General features: G+C 39.8%; 1 long non-coding RNA gene across 1 annotated transcript in view; it reads right to left on the reverse strand.

Moving 5' to 3' along the window:
* Positions 1-18,757, reverse strand: part of LOC124076681 (uncharacterized) — a 62,774-nt gene extending 44,017 nt beyond the window's left edge. Inside the window, exon 1 of the long non-coding RNA XR_006846416.2 lies at positions 18,648-18,757. This is a non-coding gene — a long non-coding RNA (uncharacterized LOC124076681). The remainder of the gene's footprint in view (positions 1-18,647) is intronic.
* Positions 18,758-20,326: the final 1,569 nt, after the last annotated feature.

The following is a 20,326-nucleotide window of genomic DNA, read 5'->3' on the forward strand; positions in this document are numbered from 1 at the left end:
TTCATCCTCACACAAGGAAAACAATAGTGCTCTTTAGTACTAACGAGATGAAACGATTTAGTATATGTGAAGAAATTAATATACAGCAGGGCATTTAGTAAGTGCTCAATAAATGTTAATACCTATAAAGCTATGAGTTCATGTCCATAATCTTTCATTTGGTAATTCCAACGTAGTGCCCTGAAGAAATGATCAGAGATGCACGTACAGATTTGTGCACTTGATTATAACAGCTTTAGTTGGAACAGCAGGGAACTAAAAATGACTCAAATCACAGATATATAGGGCTTGGTTTAATAAGTCAGGGCTCATTCAAAAGTTGATAATAGACAAACATAAGACGTGGGTAAAAGCATGGGTAATGCTCACAGTAAGATGTTGATTTGAGAAAGTTCGTTGCAAAATTATACATGGATTTTAATTTAATTTTATTTTTAAAATATATTTACCGAAGTAAATATTTTTTTGCCAAAAATATTAAAAGTTCAGAATTAACTGCTAGCTATTTCTGGGTTTTGATGTTATGAATTTAACTTTCTTAATATTTTCCTATATTTTCCCCTAATTTTCAAATACATGTAAATAATTTTTATAATCTGGCAAAAATGTCACTTCAGTCATTGAACAACTTCTCCATTGCTAAGTCCTCACCTCTGCTCTGACAGCTTGCTCGTTCAACTTTGCTGCTGATTGTCTGGACTGCTTTCCAGCCAGGCTGGGTGGTGCTGCAGGCTCGGTCATGGGCATCTGCCGTCAGCAGAGAGCAGCCCCGAGCAGAGCAGCTTGTTCAGGCTGCGGGTCGCTGCTGGAATTTTTTTGCAGTCTCTTATTAGTTAGCCTCCTTTCCATGAACTGATCTACTAAAAAATGACACTAAATATCATTTAATCACTGCACCTAAATCAAACTACTCTTCACCCACCATATATGGGAACTTCGGCGTTACAATTAAGACACAGTCCCTGCTGCCAGCCCCTGGCACACAAACAGGGGAGTCTTGCTCCAAATCCTATACGATGGTCTACCACGGCTCACAAAGATTCTTCGTCTTGTGGCAAGTAAATGTTGGTAGCACAAGGGTTGCCAGGCGTATCAAGTAGAAATACTGAGTGGGACAAATATGGCATGAAACATATTTAAAAATGAATTGCAAATGTATCTGAAGTTCAAGTGTAACGGGGCATCGTGTATTGTTATCTGTCAACTCTAATCAATAATTGTTACCACCCCGGTGCTCCTTTCCTCACTCTCATTTTACTGATGAATAAACTGAGGTTCAGTGAAATGTTTAAATATCTTTTTATTTTTTAGTTATAGATGGACATAATGTCTTCATTTCGTTTATTTTTATGTGGCGCTGAGATTCAAACCCAGCGCCTCACGCGTGCTAGGCAAGCGCTCTGCCACTGAGCCACAACCCCAGACCCCCCCCCCCCCCCCCCCCCCCCCCGCCACATTGAAGTTTTTGTGACTTGCTATATTCTCATATCCAACCATCAGGGCCTGAATTAGAACCCCATCTCTTGAATTAGAACCTGATCTCTTGCTTTCAGTCTAATTGTACGTAAAGCCTGACTCATGTGGGGCTTCATTTGCTTTTATATTTGTGTCTGTTTTAACCAGTTCAAGGAAGTTGATTTTTTTTTTTTCTTTCTGGATGATGCCACTTCTGGTGCTTCCCTGTGGCCAAGCACCCACAGGGTCCTGCAGAGTATCTCTAAGTGGGGATGATGAGTCAGGGAGAGCCCCATTACTAACTCAGTTCCAGTAGAAGAGCATCATGCCTCCCTGCTTCTGCAGAGAGAGCTCTTCCTGGCTGTGCACCCCAAGGGAGGGCAATGGTTCATATGCAAATCTACCTTTTAGTCTAAGCCCAACCCTGAGATGTATGGAGGGCAGGGATGCCCAGGGCTAATTGAGCAGAGCACTTACTCCAGCCCATCACCTCTCCTAGCTCAGCACAGTGCTTGATTTTTCATGTGTCAAGTGAATAAATGCTTCCTATTGAGGGGGAGCCCTGGTCCTTCAGTGGCCTTTCCCAGAGGCAGGGAGGAGAAGCATCTCTCCCAGGGCTCCAGGGTGAAGTGCTCCGTGAAGGAGCCTGACATGGCACTTGGAGTCTTCCTTCCGTGGAAGCCCTATTAGAATTCCAGACTGGATGCCAAAGAACTGAGTTTTAGGCAGTGTTTAAGCACACACTTCTTGATAGAGAACTCATCTTATTTTCTGTTGCTTTAACTGAATACCACAAAGCGGATCATTTAGAAAGAAAAAAAAAAATCTATGTCTTCCAGTTCTGAAGGCTGGGAAGTCCAAGGTGCAGGACCACATCTGGTGAGGGATTTCTTGCTGATGGGACTTTGCAGAGTTCCAAGGCAAAGCAGGCATCGCCTGGCAAGACAGAGGAAGCTTACAAGCTTAGGTCTCTCTTCTTATAAAGCCACCAATGCACTCATGGGTGTCCTACCCTCATGACCTCACCTAATCCTAACCACCTGCCACAGGCCAAACCTCCAAACACCATAGTCAGATTCATCTGTTTCCAACCTTTTGATATGTCACAATGGAGATTAAATTTCCACATAAGTTTTGATGAGGATGTTCAGACAATAGCATACTCTACCAGGCTCTAGGGCCATAAAAGAGAATATGACAGAGACCTTTGCTTCATTCAGTCCATGGCTGACAGGCACATAATCATGAGCCACCAAACTTAACTGGTCCCAGGGTGAGTGAGTTAGCTTACTTATGCACAGAAATTGTCCCTTCCCTTTGGGACACTCATGAAGCAGGTTTGTTTTTGTTTTCTTTATCAATGACCTTAGTATTCAGGAGAGATGTAGAAATTTTGGAAGAAAAGGAACACCCCCTGAAACTGTTTTGACTCTAAGCCTAGAACATTCCACACTTAGGTAGGCAGGACTATTCCATCTCTCCTTGTGTATTTATTACCATCCATTTTGTGTATTGAAATCAACCCGAGAGGAACCTATTCTCTTTCTCTGCTTTTTCTCTATCATTTCTGGCTTAGCTGATAAGTGGACCCCAGATATTAGGGCAGGATCCATGGTGTGTCTAATCTACATGGACATCGGGAGAAGGTTCTTGTATTTTTCCAAGTCCTCTGCTGGTGATAGGGTTGGCTTCTTTTGCCAGACGCTTAGCTTCCTGGGTGGGGAAGAAGCATTTCATGATCATTTGGAGAGGCCTGAGTATGGAGGTTACAGACTTATACCCACCCTGGATGGCAGTTCAGGGCTCACTCACCCAGAAAGTTCTCTGGGGGTTTCAGACACCTGCTCTTCTGTCTTCCCTTCTCTGCCTTATCCTCCTTAACCTAGAGAAAGTGATTAAATGTCTGCCACACTTCAATAAACAGAGCAAGGATCTGCAGGCCGTGCTGCGCCTCGGGTGGTATTACAGGTTGAGTCTCCCTTATCTGAAATGCTCGGGAACAAGAAGTGTTTTTAAATTATTTTCAGATTTTGAAATATTTGCATAAACATCATGATCTATCCTAGGGCTGAGACCCAATCTAAACACAAAATTCATTTATGTTTCATATATATCTTATACACACAGCCGAAAGGTAGTTTTAGACAATATTTTTTAGCGTGACTGCGTTTGGACTGCGACCTAGCACATGAGGTTAAGTGTGGAACTTTCCGCTTGTGGCATCATGTCAGCATGAAAAAACGTTTTGGGTTTTGGAGAATTTTGCATTTCAGATTTTCAGATTAAGTTTGCTTAGCCTGTAACTCCTTAGAATTCAAGATCCAGCAGGCAAGGGGCGGTGCCTTCGAGAGCTGTGCAGTTTGCAACACACACAGAGGCTCTGCGGAGTCAAAGTGATTTCACTGCTGGGATGCAAAGCAAGTGAGAGGAATTTGAAGATCACTCGTCATTAAGGCCCATCTGTCTGTCTGTGGTCTGAGTTGGTGAAGAGCAACACGGAAAAAGTGTCCAGGCTCAGGAGGGGGGAGGATCAGGTTTTGCTCAAATTTCATAAGATAAGCTTTGAGAGGTTCAGAAAACCACTGAATAATACCCTCAAACGAACAGAGAGCTTGGTGTTCATTAAAAAAGAGTTGATTCTGCTCCCATAAAAACAAACAGTTGCTCCAGGCTGGGTCTCTCTTATGTTATTGTTCGGTGCTGGGATACTGTGACTTTTTGAGCGCAGAATTATTTTAAGATCACCCCAAGGAGGTGTGGCTAACCTCAGTTGCAAATGAACTTGAAACAATGGGGTCCTTGGAGGATTTATGTTTGGCACCTTGCAGTGCTTTAACCTGTTACACTTGATAAGCAATGTGGTCAGGTGTTAGTTGCATGTACCTCAAAAGTAGGTAGCCTGATGTGACTTGATCTCCTATTAAATGAACAAGTACATCCCTTCATGCACATGGCTACAAATCACACAGAAAATACCCACATTTCACTTCCATGAATCTAACGTGTGCTAACGTCCCTCTCTCCCATTCAGCGATTTAATGAGCACCTTAATGTATTTGTAGCATTAGACACCACAAATACCAAGCAAGATAAGCCATTGTTATCAACTCCAGAGAAGTTTATGAAAGGTGACAGACCCATAAACTGGGAGATCGGTGTCACAAATGCAATGTTGAAAACATGTCTGGGAACAATGGAACTTGGAGTGACTTAGACATCCAGACAGATATGAATGCTCTTCCTTTACAAAGAGACACAACAGACACAATTCATAAAATATTTTTTAAAAAAATATTTGATACGTGAACAAACACATAAGAAAAAGAGGATATTTCCAGGTGCCCAAAAAGAAATTAATGAATTAGTTTTAATTAATATCCACGTGGTAAGAGTAACTAGAAAGCCCAGGTCTAAATGCAAACCTCAGGGGCCCTGGGTGAGATTCTAACACCAGGGTGGGAAAAGGAGGAACATCTTTCCACACTGGGGAGGCAAGACAGGTAGAACTAGAAGTCCTGCAGTCTCTGGAGGTGTTCTGTCCCAAAGAGACCATGCTTACAGACCCAGCAAGGCAGAGACAGAGCCTGCCTTTAGTGCATGCCTGTATGGGAGGAAAAACAAACAAAAAATACCTCCCATCAGAAGGCGAAACCCCTGACCAACATTTATAAATCATATTCGCATACGTATAAGTTTCTTGTGGCTGCTGTAACAAAAATATACCACAACATTTAGAGTCTTTAAGCAACACAAATCTATTCCCCGATAGTGTGGAAGGTTAGAAGTTTGAAACCAGCATCACAAAACTGAGATGGGGGTTGCGGCTGGGCCATACTCCCTCCAGAGGATCTAGGGAGCCTCAATTCTTAGCATCTAGTGGCTACTAGCCTTCCATGACTTGTGGCCACATCACCTCTGTCTCCTCCTCTGTCCTCACATTGGCATCTCGGTGTGTTTAGTCTCCCTCCATCTTCCTTTCATAAGGAGATGCGTGATGACATCTAGGGTGCAGCTAGACAATCCAGGTTAATCTCCCCATCTCAAAATTCTTACTTGAGCACAATCCCAAAATTATTTCTTGCTATATAACATAACATTCACAAGTTCTAGGAACTAGGACATGGATATCTTTTAGGGGACATTATTCGGCCTATTGCACTGATTGCTATTTTAAGATACTAGTCAATACTTAAATTCAATATTTCAATACTTTTTGATAATAATGATTCTTTCGATAAATAAAATTCCAATATGGTGTAGCACTTATATCAAAGTAACTTCGTTTCAAATTGGAATTTCCCAGTGGTTAATGATGTTGAATACCTTTTCAGGTCACTGTTTCTCCCTTCTGTGTATTTCCTTTTGTAAAAATGTCCATTCAAATATTTTGCCCATTTTTTATTTGTATTGCATGTTTACTTATTACTTAGGTTTTTAATTTATTTTGTTATTTTATTTTTGGTGCTGGGGATGGAACCCAGGGCCTTATCCATGCTAAGCACATATTCTACCCCTGAGCTACATCCCTAGCTCTAGTAGATTTTGAGAGTTCTTTATCTAGTTAGAATTAAAATAATTTTTCTGAGATGCTATTTAAAATATTTTCTTCAAGTCTATTGTTGGTCTTTTCATCATTTAATGTCTTTATCAAAGTAATTGTTTTATTTTCACGGATTCCAATATTAACTTTTTACAGATGATGGTTTTATTGTTGTATCCAAGAATTCTTCATCTAACCAAAGGTCATAAAGATTTTTTTTTCTGTTTTCTTCTAGAACTTTTCTAGCTTACATTTAGATTTATGATGAATTTCCCATTAATTTTTGTGTAAGATCTGAGTTTTAGGTAAAGCTTTGTTTTCAACTGCCCTTTCTCCATTGAAATGGCTTCAGAGATTTGTCAAATTTTAATTTCTTCCATTGTTATAATGTGTCTATATTTTCTTCAACACGAAGGTATTGACAATTATAAATTTATAATAACAATTTTGAGATTAGATGTGATTCCTCCAACTTTACTTTTTCCAATATTGTTTGGTTATTCTAGTTCCTTTGCCTTTGACTTTTTATCTAAACTTTAAAATCAGCTTGCCTAGCAGCTAAGATTTTTATCAGAATTGCATGAAATATATAGGTATCTATAATGGTTTGGATATGGGTTGTCCCCCCCCAGAGCTCCCATGTTAATTCAGGAATAATGTGTGGGAGGGGTGACATGATTAGATTATGAGAGCTATAACCTGATCAGTCCATCCTCATTTAAGTGGACTAACAAGGTGGTAATAGTAGGTAGGTCAGGCATAGCTAGAGGAGGAGGGTCACTGGGGAGTGCCCGGGGAGGGTGCATCTTCTCTGCATCCCTTTCCCCCTGTTTCTCTTCCCATGAGTGGAGCAATGGTCCTCTGCCACATCTTTCCACCATGATTTCTACCTCATGTTGGGTCCATAGCAAGGGATTTGGTCAGCCAGGGACTGAAGCTCTGAAACCATGAACTCAAATAAACTTTTTCTCCTCTAAATTGTTCTTGTCAAGTATTTTGGTCACAGTAATGAAAAGTCAACTAACACAATGCTGGGGGGGGCAGAAATGATTCAACTCAAGCAAAAGAGAGAAAAGAAGATTGAAAAGAGACAGCAGCCTCTCAGGACCCGTGGGATGATCACAAAAGATCGTTCATATCATTGGCATCCTAGAGGGGAAGGAAAAAGAGGATGATGTAGAAAAAAAATGTAAAGAATCAACAGCTGAAAACATCCAAAATTTTGAAAAAGATGTACACCTAGACATTCTAGAAGTTCAGACCCCAAACAGGATTAATTAAAGAAATGCATACCCACAGATATCACAATCAAATTTTGTGAGATTAGATGTGATTCAATCAAACAAGGACAAAATCTTGAAAGGAGACAAAGGAAAAGGACATTTAACTTCAAACAGGGGTAGATTTATCTTCAGAAATTATGAAGCCCAGGAGGCAGTGAACATTTTGAAAGTCCTGAGAGAAAAGATCATCTGAGATGTCTAGATCCAGAAAAAAATATTCCTTCTAAGAATGAAGGTAAAATGAAAGCATTCTTGTGTATAGAAAAGTTAAGAAAGCTGTCAGGAGATCTGCTCTCAATGAATCCCTTAATTAAGTCATTTCAACTGAAGAAAAAGAACACTACAAAGAAAATTTTAGAATATCAGGATTAAAGCAAGAGCAACCAAAATATTAAATATCTGGATGAATATAATAGGTTATTCTTCTCTTGAGTTGTTGAAATATATTTGATGACTAAAACAAAATAATATATATTGCTGGATGGGGTATTCAAGGTATATGGATGTAATATACAAGACAATTACAATATAAAGGTACTGAATTTATGACATTCCGCCATAAAACTAGACAGAAAAACGTTAATCATACCTGTATGTATGTATGAATATGTGTATATATACAGATATATAGAAAGACACATTTTAAAAAGATAGAGAATGGTCAGATAGAGTGGAAAATATACTAAATAAGTCAAAATATCAAGCATTATTTAATTTAAAAAAAGAAGACAGAAAAATGAAACAATAAAATAACAGACCTAAATCCAAACATACAAAGAATTACACTAAATGTTAATTATTGAAATACATCAATTAAAAAATAGGAATTGTCAGAGTGCATGTTTTAAATGACTCAATGATGTATTATTCAGAAGAAACTCATTCTCAGTGTAATCATGTAAGTAAATTAAGCCTAATAGAAAAGATATGCCATGGAAACACTGGTCCAAAAAAATTGAGGGTGGTTATGTTAGCAGACAAAATGGATTTTATTATTTATTGATTGATTTTTGCAGAACTAGAGATTGAAACCAAGGACTCTCTATCACTGAGCTCCATTCCTAGCTCTTTTTATTTTGAGACCGTGTCTTATTAAATTGCCCAGACTGGCCTTGAACTTGTAATCCTTTTGCCTCAGCCTCCCAAGTGTCTGGGATTACAGGCCGGTGCCACCGCACCTCACAGTTATAACTATCTTTAATGTGCATGAACCTAATGAGAGAGTTTTAAAAGACGTGACACAAAAGCTGATAGATGTGAATAGAGAAAATTTTATAACTCTACAATTACATGTGGCTGTCCAGTGCTCCTCTCTCGGTAATACACAAAACTGATCAAAAATCAGCAAGGAGATAGGATTGAACACCATCAACCAACTGGATTTGGACAACTTTATGGGTATTCTACCTACAGCAGGAGAATATACATTCCCTTTAAAGTATATGGAAAAGTCGCCAAGGCAGAGCATCCCAAAGGCTACAAAACAAACACAAAAAATTTAAATTATGCAAAAGGCAGATCCATAATGTAAATAAGATAAAAATTGATAATGGGATAACAGGAAGATAAAAGAAAATCTCTAAACACTTGGAAATTCAACAACATCCTTCTAAGTATTTTATTAATCAAAGAGGAAGTCCCAGAGTAAGTTAGAGAATAGTTTCAATTAAACAAAAATGAACATGAAACGAATCAAATTTTGTGAGATGTAAAGTCGTGTGTAGAGGGAAATTTATATGCTAGATGCCTAGCATAGAAAAGATGCCTCACGTACATTATATAAACTTATACCTTAAGAAGAATAGCCTCAAAGCAAAAAATAAATTAAAAAAAACCAGAGAAACGATAGAAAAAAATAATTAAAGAAACTGAAACTGGCTCTTTAAAAAGGCCAATAATTTCAATAAATTGTCAGCAAGATTAACAGAGAAAAATAGAAGAGGAAGGGCTGGGGATGTGGCTCAAGCGGTAGCACGCTCGCCTGGCATGCGTGCGGCCTGGGTTCGATCCTCAGCACCACATACAAAGATGTTGTGTCCGCCGAAAACTAAAAAAAATAAATAAATATTTAAAAAAAAAATAGAAGAGGAAACAATTACCAATATCAGGAATGAAACAGAGGGCACCACTACTGTCCCCCTGACATTAACCAATGATAAAGGAACACTGTGAACAATTATATATGAATATTTTTGATAAGTTAGGTAAATGGACAGATTCCTTGAAAAGCATACCTTACTTAAACTCATTCAAAATGTGACAGACAACTAGAACACCCCTATAATTTTTTTTTTTTTTAGTGCTGGTCAAGCATACTAGTCAAGCTGTTTACCACAGCCCAGGAATATCCTTGGAACTTTTAAGAAAATTAAGCCTGTAGTTAAAAGCTTGCTAAACATGTGGTGTATACACACACACAAACACACACACACACACACACTGAAATATTACTCAGTCGTAAAGAAGAATGACTTTATGACATTTGCCGGTAAATGAAGGGATTTGGAGAGAGTAATGCTAAATAAAATAAACCGATCCCAAAAAACAAAAGGTCAAATGGTCTCTCTCTCTTTCTCCACAACAAGTGGAGAAAGGGGAGAAGAGAAGTTCAATGGATTAGACAAAGGGGAATGAAGGGAAGGAAGAGGGCATAGGAATAGGAAAGATAGTGGAATGAACAGGACACAATTTTCCTGTCATACCCATACATGAATATACCACAGAGAATCTCAACATCACTACATCCACAAGACTAGGATCCTAATTAGAATAACATATAATCAATGTTTGTATAACTATGTCAGAATGGACTACTGTCGTGTATAACTAAAAAAATAAATAAATAAAAAAAATCTTGCGGTAATTACCTCTAGATAGGGAAGAGGGATGGGAGGGAAAGGGAGGGGGAAGGGGAAAAGTACGGATGGTGGAAGGTGATGGTCATCATTATACAAAATCCATGCATGAAGATGTGAATTTGGTGTCAATGTACCTTATACACAAACAGAGATATGATAAATTGTGGCATAAAAGTGTATTAAGAATTGTAATGAAAAAAAGAGAGAGCTCATATATAATGGCATAATTTGGCGTGAACATACTTTATACACAGAGTTATGAAAAACTGTGCTGTGAATGGATAATTAAGAATGTAATGCATTCCACTATTGTCATGTATGTAAGAAATCATTAAAAAAATCTTTGTGAAAAATTCTCCAAACTCATATGATCTCACTGGAAAATTCTATCAATCCTTCTTCAAAGTAGTAAAATCAATTCTACCATATCTTTTCCAAAAAATGTGAAAGAAGAGGAAACCCTTCTTAAATCAACATAAGTAGTCATCATTTCAGGATATAGGGGTGAATAGTATAGGTAGGAAGGAAGGAAGGGAGAATGGGAGGGTGATGGAGGGAGGGAAGAAGACTGAAAGGGAGGAGAGAAGGGAGGGAGAGGGAAGAAAAAGAGAGAGATGGAGGGAAGGAAAGAAAGAGTAAGGAGAAAGGAAGAAATAAAAGAGCTAAGCAAGAAGGGAAGGAGAGAGAGAAAGAAGAAAAACTGTAGTCTAATTTCCCTCACATGCCCTAATTTAAAAAAAAAATGTATCCAACAATTTGTAAAACACACATATATACACACACACACAACTATGTAGTTATCTTAAGTCTATCATTTTTTTTAAAGAGAGAGAGAATTTTTTTAATATTTATTTTTCAGTTTTCTGTGAACACAACATCTTTATTTTATTTTTAGGTGGAGCTGAGGATCGAACCCAGCACCCTGTGCATGCCAAGTGAGCGCGCTACCGCTTGAGCCACATCCCCAGCCCCTTAAGTCTATTTTAAGAGTCTATCTTATGTAAGTCCAGTTCAATATTCCAGAGTCCATTAATGTGATCCACCAAAAGAGCAGTCTCAAGAAGGAAAACCAAAACCACCTGATGATAGTGATGGATGCAGAAGCATCCTTTGACCAAATTCAACATCCACTCATGACATCAAGTCTCAGCAAACTAGGAAGAGAAGAGAACGTCCTCAATCTGTTCAAGAGCATCTAAAGATACTCCTATGACTGATGTCCTAATGAATGGTGTGAAACACTTGGGGCTTCCCCCAGAAGATTGGGGCCTCGCCACGGTGGTTCAGCATCCCACTGGGCACCCTGGTCAGCGCCGTGGGAAACAGGTAATGGGAAATGTGCACGCTGTACAGCTCAGACGGCAGAGAGACCTAAAGAGGACCAGCAGGACTACCAGCGAGGAGAGCATTCTAATGAAAGGAAAATAATGAGGCACATGGAAACAATCTGGCACAGGAGTGTGCTCCAGTGACTTTCCTTCTGGTGGAAGGAAAATTCACAGGGTACTCCATATTTAAGAAGATGTGAACACAAAGTAGTAGAAAGTGTAAGTCCTTTTCTGAAACTTTTAAGAAAGGTAATACCAATTCCTCTGCAGGAAAAGAAATCTGAAGAGCAAAAAAGCATTTAAAAAGTTCCATAAATGATAAAGCAGGCAAAAAAAAATGCTCTTGTTTTTTAACCAGAATAAAGAACCAAAGGAAAGGGTTAAGATGTCTTATCATTGGAATCAAGAGAGAAGACGCTTTATCGAGGAGCTTAGATTTTATATTTTTTGCTCTAAATCTTTTAAAGTGGGAAGCCATGGCAACCGTAGTGTTATGCCTTGCTGTTTAAATAAACTTGAAAGTTCTATTTTTGATAGAAAAAATAATAAGTGAGAGTGAAATCATGCTTATCTATGTTTCTCATTTATATGTGCTCAGAGGATGCGCCACAGCGTTTTTGCCCCAGAGCTGTTGAATGTGGTGGTTCAGATCCTGTTTTCTTTTTTTTCAGATGGAATTCTGGACCCAGTGATGATCGTGTGACATTGGATAAGTTACTTAACCACTTCGTGTTTCCGTTTCCAAAGTTGTAAAGTGCAAGGAAACCCTACTAAGGCCCACTATGCAGGTTGTTGGGGGAACTTAAAGAGGTTAAGTAACCAAGCAATGACCAGGTTGGCCATCTTTGGCTTTCACGGTGATCTTCCACCTGACGAGATGTTAGCTGAGTTGAAGACACAGCATCTTGAAAGTGGATCCTTTTATCAGGGTGGTAAAGAAGCCATGGGTGATATTTCTTGCTCATAGGATGGTGCCTGAGTATTCAATGGAAGATAGAATGAAGAATACAGAGAAATTAGTATGTGCACACAGATTTGAAGGGCCACCACGCATGGTCAGCTGGCTGAAGAGAGAACTTTACCTGCCACGTTATCCATAACCTCCTGATTCTGCTACTTTTCCATGGTGGGATATTAATCTAGGAGTTCAGATCCCAGGGCACTGATGAGGTCGGCCAACTTTACCGGGAGCCACAGTTTGATCATTCAGAGTTTTGAGAACAATTGAAGTAGGCAAAAACAGAGCAGAATTGAAGCAACGCGTTGTCTTGGGATAGCTCAGAAGAAAGGACAAATAATCAGAGCAGTTAATAGGGGCACAGACCCCTACATGAAAGCCATCAGGTTTTTATTGCCCCTGTAAGGCAATGGCACCGTGGGTCTTTACTTCTCAGGATGACATCAGTCAAAAATGTAGTGATTAACATGTGACAGAATCGTTCATCACGAGGGTAAAAATGGAAATGAATTTTGGATTCGATTTATAGCCACCAAATTTATTATTAAGACCCCAGTTCTCATTCTAATGGAAGTTCCTCTTCACCTACATAAGATTTAAATGGAAATAACTGTCCTGAGCTTCAAGCCTGAAGCACATCTAAGTTGGTTAGAAGTCTAGGGTTCCGCAGAGTAGAACTGGCTTCACATCTGACCACAGTCGAATTAACAAGATTGAATTATAGCACAGGCATCTGCCAATTCTGCTGAATTCTTCTTGTGACATTATCTTCAGGCGGTTTCTAGGGATGATGAGGTTAATGATAAAAGTAATATAAAAAAAATAGCTACTCTTTATTGAGCTATTATTCTTATCAGAGAATGGTTCCCCAAATTTCCCTGAAAATAAGAATTTCTTAGCTGGGCTTCATCAATATACAGATTCCTGAGGTGGAACCTAAATCTACTCTATCACAATTCCCAACAGATAAGTTTGGGAAGTTTAGGCAGCACTGTGACAGGCTGGCTGTGTGCTAAAAGGGCTTCATCTCCATTACTAATTTGAGTTCCATAACAGTCATATGAAGTGAGTGCTATAGCCTCATATAGATTGGAAGTCTAAGGATCAAGTGATTTGCTTATGCCAAAACCTTTGGACAGTGTTATCCTAAGGTGCATTCATAATGATTTGATGGGTCCAGGTACAGTGGCACATGCCTGTAACCCAATGGCTCGGGAGGCTGAGGTAAGAGGATAGTGAATTCAAAGCCAGCCTCAGCTACTTAGTGAAGCCCTGTATCTACATTAAAAAAAAAAAAAGGCTGGGGATGTGGCTCAGTGATAAAGTGCCCCTGGGTTCAATCCTTAGTACAAAAAGAAAAAAAAAATCTCAGGTTGAAATTTCAAAAGATCCCCTAACAGGCTTAGGGGACTTCAGGAAAACTGAAATAAAATTCCCAGATTGCTTGGTGTTTCTATGTAAAGCAGAGAACATTCCGATTTGCCCCCTTATTGTAGCCTTCCTGGTTCCTAAAGGATTTAGACCTGTGCTTCTGCTTTCCGGTATCTCAAATTTCACTCTTTCCACTGTCGGTCTCTCTATTTGCTTCTTCCTCAATACCTTGAGTCATAAGACTAAGATTTCGGAGTTTGTGCTTTAGGAGAGGAGAAGAGACTCATAAATAAGACAGACTTGAAATAAGTGTCACTGAAGAGTTTCAAAGACAAAAAATAGTGCTGAGAAATATCAGAAAGGAACACTGGAATATTGGAGATGGTGTCGTATGGACCTATTCACGTGCACAAATTCTGTGATACTGGTAGGTTTTCTACTGGCAGAGGTGGAGTGAGGTCACCAAATACAAAACCAAAAAAACTATGCTCTGTTTCTCTACTTTGCAAATTGGGCCTCTGTAAGTTAGACCAAGTAGGGGAAAATAAATCTTAGCCCCATGATGGTTTAGCAGTCTAAGTCATCTGTTTCAAAATAGGACAGAAGTACAGCCATCTGGTAGTGATTTTCAAATCTAGACCCCTACAGAAGAAAGGGGTGAGAATTCATCAGATAGTCCATCTCTGATCCAGGGCACCAGGCTGCATTTCCCTCACCAGGGTGACACGGATGCTATGGAGCTTTGTGCTTTTATTTTTAATTTTGTTAGTAACCACAAGCCACACTGTTCCGGTATTTTGAATACAGCATTTATAAATTGAAAATAGAAGAAGGGTACAGAATGTGCAACATTTTCTGGTTCATTGTTCCATGTCCTTAAAAAACAGTTGAGAAGGGAAAATTCTACATTCTTCTAGGTGACGGCAATAATGGTATTCTCCCTGCAATTTACAATGAAGGGTAAAACTAAGCTCTTGAGCCACCTCTTCCGTCTCGTTCACCTCTGATTCCACATGGGGTGACCCCAACGTTCTCATCACTTTTAATTAAGATGTGAATAGGCAGCCGTGTGCTGTTCACCACCTATCACAAGCTGAATGTGTCCCCGCAGAAGATAAGTTGAAGTCCTAATGTTTGAATATGACTTTAAATGGAGATAGGCTTCTTTGGGGGAGTTAATCAAGTAAAGATGTGGTTGTTAAAATGGACTCCAATCCCATGAGGAGGCACAAGCAGAGAGGGAAGGCGGTGTGGAGATAGACACAGAGTCTGGACCCATGTGTCTACAAGCCAAGGATCACCCAAGATTTCTGGCCATCATCAGAAGCCAGAGAAAGGCCTGGATCAGGCTCTCCATCCCAAAGAACCAACGCTGCTGACATTCTGCTTTCAGACTTCTGGCCTCCAGACTGAGAAAGAATAAATATCCCTTGTCTAAAAGCCATCCAGTTTGCCATAGGTACTACATCATAACATCCCGAGGAAACAAATATATCACCTTCACGAAAACTGTCCCCCAAAGAATTCTGGGTGATATAAAAATCAAACAAAAACACTTAATCTGACAACCGCTATAAATATGAAAGATATTGTCCCATGAAAGATAGTAGGTGTCATGGGGCGGGGATAACACTTTTGATAGGAAAAGAGAAAGATTTATCATGGAGAAGTTTGGTTGTCTTCAGAAGGAGCTTAAGAGATGGTTTTATTCATAGTGGGCAAACAGTTTTTATTTTTATTTTTAAAGTATTCTTTAATGTGGGCCCATCTTTCCCGTCCATTTAGAGGTCATCTCCGGAGTATTAGAAGATAAAGATGCCACTCAAAGGAAGGATTCTAGGTCTCGAAAAGATTGGAGTGTACCCCTCAACTCTTGGCTCACATTTTGTTGTTATACGAGAAATCGATTTTAATTGCATTCAATCACTGAGATGTTCAATATAAACAGATGGGAGTACTGGGTTACAACAATTACCCTATTATCATTATTACCCTGTCCTAATAAATACTAATGCTCTAAAGCCTAAGCCCACTCCTAACTTAACTCAAACCAAACCAGAAGAATATGCAATGAAGATAACATGTAGCCTTCAAAAGTCAAAATATTCACTCTATGGCCTTTTTCAAAAAAAAGTTTGCCAACTCTTGGCCTAGGCCAGGGATTGATTGATTGGTTGTTTGATCGATTGATTGAGGGTTGATTGATTAAATTTATGGTGCTAGATCACAAAGCCTAGGGCCTTGTGCATGCTAAGCACACACCCTACGACTGAGCTACATCATCATCATCATCATCATCATCATCATCATCATCATTTAATGTGGAACATTTAATTTTGTAAAAAAAAAAGATATAAAATCAAATAGAAAAACAAAGCTGCTTTTCTAAGGAAGAAGATGCCATACTCTTGAGTTTCCCCACTTGACCAACTTAGTACCCCCTAACCTGGCAGAGCCCCAGGATTTCAGAATACTCATTACAGTGATATTGGCAACAACCAGTTGAGTACTTGCAGTGTTTCACAATAGTGCTAAGCATGTCCCATTCACTCTTGGATTTAATCTTTAAAATAATCATATGAGAGATGTACTATTTTTATCTCTATTTTTACATACAAGGGAACAAGAGCTAAGAGGAATTAAATAAAATTAAATAATATGGATCATAGCAGATACAGAGTTCATATAGATGTACCTCTGGCTCCTGCGTCCCTAACTATGTCATGTGAATCTACCAGGATGAAGGTGTTCTTATCTGATCTGCCTCTTCATTGAAGGTCCTATGGTTCAGAGAAGTGAGGAATATATCTAGTGCTACAGGCTTGTTGGTCATTGACTGGGTCTGGAATCCTGGTCTCCCAGCTTTGGATGTGATGCCCTTTCTTCAAGCCCACTTGGGTGCATCCTTCCTGGCTCACTGTGGGTTGAGAGGTGCATTGAACAGATTGGCTCTGGGGTCAAAAGGATGGGGTTGAGGTCCCTGCAGTCACATGCTCGTGTCCATCAGTTTGATAGGCTAGAGAATGAGATTTATGTAGCATGGAGATTGGTGGACCATTGTTTCTCCCTCAGTGTCCCAAGGTGGCCTCACTTGAGTTGTGCATGTTCTCTTCTCCCAACAGTTTGTCCTGGTCAACCAGACACAGTCCACACTGGCCTGACCACCCTTACTTAACTTTGTTTCTCCTCCTTCCCTTCCATCTTCTCTTTTGGGCCCTGGATCGGAATTATGGATCTGTCGTCCTGTTCAGACCTGCCTTGGCTGAGTTGGCCAGTTCCTTCTTAATCTACCCCTCAGGATCATCCTATCCAGAATTTATCAGAAGTTTGCATTTCTGGGCCATTTAGCCCAGCCTCATCTCTGGGACCAGTAGCTCCTTCTTTACCCATGAAAGGTTACATGTGATATAGTCACCTTCTTCTTAGCCTGTGGTACACTGTGTGTATCATCCACACCAACATAATCATGGAAGTATGGATCTGTCATCCTGTTCAGACCTGTTCACCAATGGCTTTACATCTCCATGACTAAGCCAAATTGGAACTCCACAGAGAAATTAAGCAAAGTTATAGAAGAAAAAGGAAAGTTGCATTTCTTACACAGCTGAATTTGGGGTCCATGTGTACTCATACATTCACTATCTGTCATCTTTACAAAGACACTGTAAAGTCATTTTTTATTATCGCTGTCGTAGTATATGATTTCAGAGCGGAAATGGCTTTAAGAATTATAAGGTTAGAGTAGTGGTGATAATCACAGAATTCATTCATCTAGCACTTGATATACATATGACGTTATGATATACATACGACACTATGATACACATGCTATTATAATCCTCATTTTACAGATGGGGAAACCGAGGGATAAAAAGTTAAGCAATATGTTAAAGGACACTGAACTGAGAAATAAGGACCTGACTTTGAATTTTTGTATAAAGATAGCAGTCACCTCTGTAGGCCGAGATTTCTTCTTGGTGCTCTCTGTGTGTGGTAAGAAATTCTCATGTGCTATATACCCATATGTTTTCTCTGGTACTCATGTATCTTACCCCCATTAGGCAGCGAGGCCTTCTGCAAAGCTTCAGAGAAGGGAAAACCAGTGAGACAAAGATAACAGAGGAGTCATATTTTTGGCTTCTATGTTCCAAATCCCAGGTTCTGGTCATAAACCAAAGATTTGAAAGATTAGATGAGAAGCTGGAAACTGTTTTCTCCAGATCAGACAAGACTCTTCAATTTGAGAAAAAATAGAGCCAAAGAAGCCAAGAAACCTAGCATAATGGCAAAGTCCCCTGAAAGAAGTCCTGAGCTATTAGCACCTGCCTTATAGCCAAGCTATCCCAGGTGGGGACCACAGGAAATATCAGAGAGCCAGAAAAGTGGGGAATCAGATGGGTCCTGCGTCCCCCAGGGGTTTAGATGAGGACATCCTAACTGGACAAAAGATTATATCTCCGTGACTAAGCCAAATTGGAACTCCACAGAGAAATTAAGTAAAGTTATAGAAAAATAAGGAAAGTTGCATTTCTTACACAACTGAATTTGGGGTCCACGTGTACTCACACATTCACTACCTGTCGTCTGTAGAGTCATTTTTTTTTATTATCCCTATGTCATAGTGTTTGACTATACAGGGGAAAAATTATTTGCCCAGGGGATACAGCTAGTAAGGAGAAGAAAAAGTACCTCAGGAGACAAGTGGAAAATAAACAAAGAAGAAAAAAAGAAAAGGAGGAGGAGGAGGAAGAGATAAAGTGTATAAGGCACAGCCCCAGAGTCACAGTCACCCGCATGGGGAGCATTATTCTTCATCCTCCAATAAAAGTGAGCATTTTGTCAGTTGATACTTACATTTTATTTGGTGGAACAGTCATTTTCTTGACCTCTTTTTTCCTGAAGCTCTTGCTTGGGACTGGACATTGTGAAAATGTAGTCAGGCTCCACCAAGGAGTTATTCAACTGTGTGGTTGGGGATTTAAAAAAAAAATGCATGTGAATCAGAGTTATATCATGGAAATTATGCTTTGTGACAAATATGTTATGAATGGCTGCTCATAAAACCATGCCAGTATGTATGCTATCACAGCATTCAATTATTTTAACCTGCTGTGAACTTGCTTGTGATAAATCATGGGAAAACCAAAGAGAACTATCTTTAGTCACCGCACCGTTTCACTGGCTCGAGTCATTCACGGCTCTAAAAATACAATTTATATCATCGGATTCCTGAAATTCTTTCAGTGCTTACATTCTGATTTAAGTGGCATTAGAGCTAGGGTGATTAAGCTGAGAAGTCCAAGGCTACTGACCAATGTCCCTGCGGGTATTAGCTGTCTATCAGATTGAGTATGTTGTTTATCAGGCTCACAGCACCAGGGCAATTAGCAAGTCGCTGAGGAGCTGGGAAAAGGCTTGGGATTCTCTCTCCGCCTGAAAAAGAATCTTGCAATGGCAATGCTCAGGACACTTTGGGTGGGACACTGATCTAGCGTGGGATAGTCCTATTGTTTAATGCCAAATTCAGAACATTTTTGGAAGTGATGGGGGGGGGGACTATTAATAAGTCTGCCAGGAGTCAGGCACACACTAAGACTGTTGTGTTTAAACAGAAGGATTCTAATCACGGTGTGATAATGGGGAATGAGGCTGAATCTCCTCTATGCTAAAGGGCCATTTCCTGACTCCCCTTCTCCATGAACCACCTAGAAGAAGAAATGGGTCCTTTGGCTACTTTACCTGCTGGACCTGAGAATCTCCATATTTCTGGGGACACCTGAGCTGCTGCTGTTCATATAAATTGTTGTATATATACTTGGGTATCAGCAAAGAGAGCACTGGGTCAGGATTGACTGTGTTGTTTTTATAAATGTAGGGTGTGGGAGATTTGGCACATGAAGTCATAGAGGTACAGCATGCTAGTGAGAAAAAATGCCTCACTGGAAAAGAGAACCTGTGGACCCTGAATCAATCATGGTGGACAGTATCAGCCTCAACTTCTCAGCCTCAACTTCCTCCACTTATAAAATGAGGCAGCTGTATTAATTCTGAGATTCTCAACTTCAGGCAGTGAATTAGAATCACCTGGAGGACATTCCAATATCGTTGCCCCCGCCAAAAATATGCTACCTGATTAGCCTTGGGTGAGGCTCCCCTGGTGACTTTATGTGCAGTTTGGCTGAGAGCTGTTAGATGGGAGGTTTCTGGAGTCCCCACCAGGCTCCATGCAGTAGCCTCTGTGACGGTGTGAGCATCGGGGAAAATGGAAATGGAAGGTGCATGAGCAGCCTAACCATTCACAATGGCCATTTACAATTGGGATTATTGGGATACACATTTCCTAGTATGGTCTGTGGATATTTTCTACTGGGGGGAGAGGGTGGCAAACCAGTAGTAATTTCTTCCTAAAGAGTACAGAGCATATGGCCTAAGGTAGGGAAAGAGTTTTAGTAAATCTTCAGCATGTGTTTGCATAGTTAATGGCCTTAATGTTATGATGTGATTTTGGGTGTAAATATAAAGCTCCCCCTGGA

This window comes from Marmota monax, unplaced genomic scaffold, assembly GCF_021218885.2.
Source record: "Marmota monax isolate L192 unplaced genomic scaffold, Marmota_monax_Labrador192_F-V1.1 WCK01_AAM20220418_F8-fsc00274, whole genome shotgun sequence".
Lineage (NCBI taxonomy): Eukaryota > Metazoa > Chordata > Mammalia > Rodentia > Sciuridae > Marmota > Marmota monax.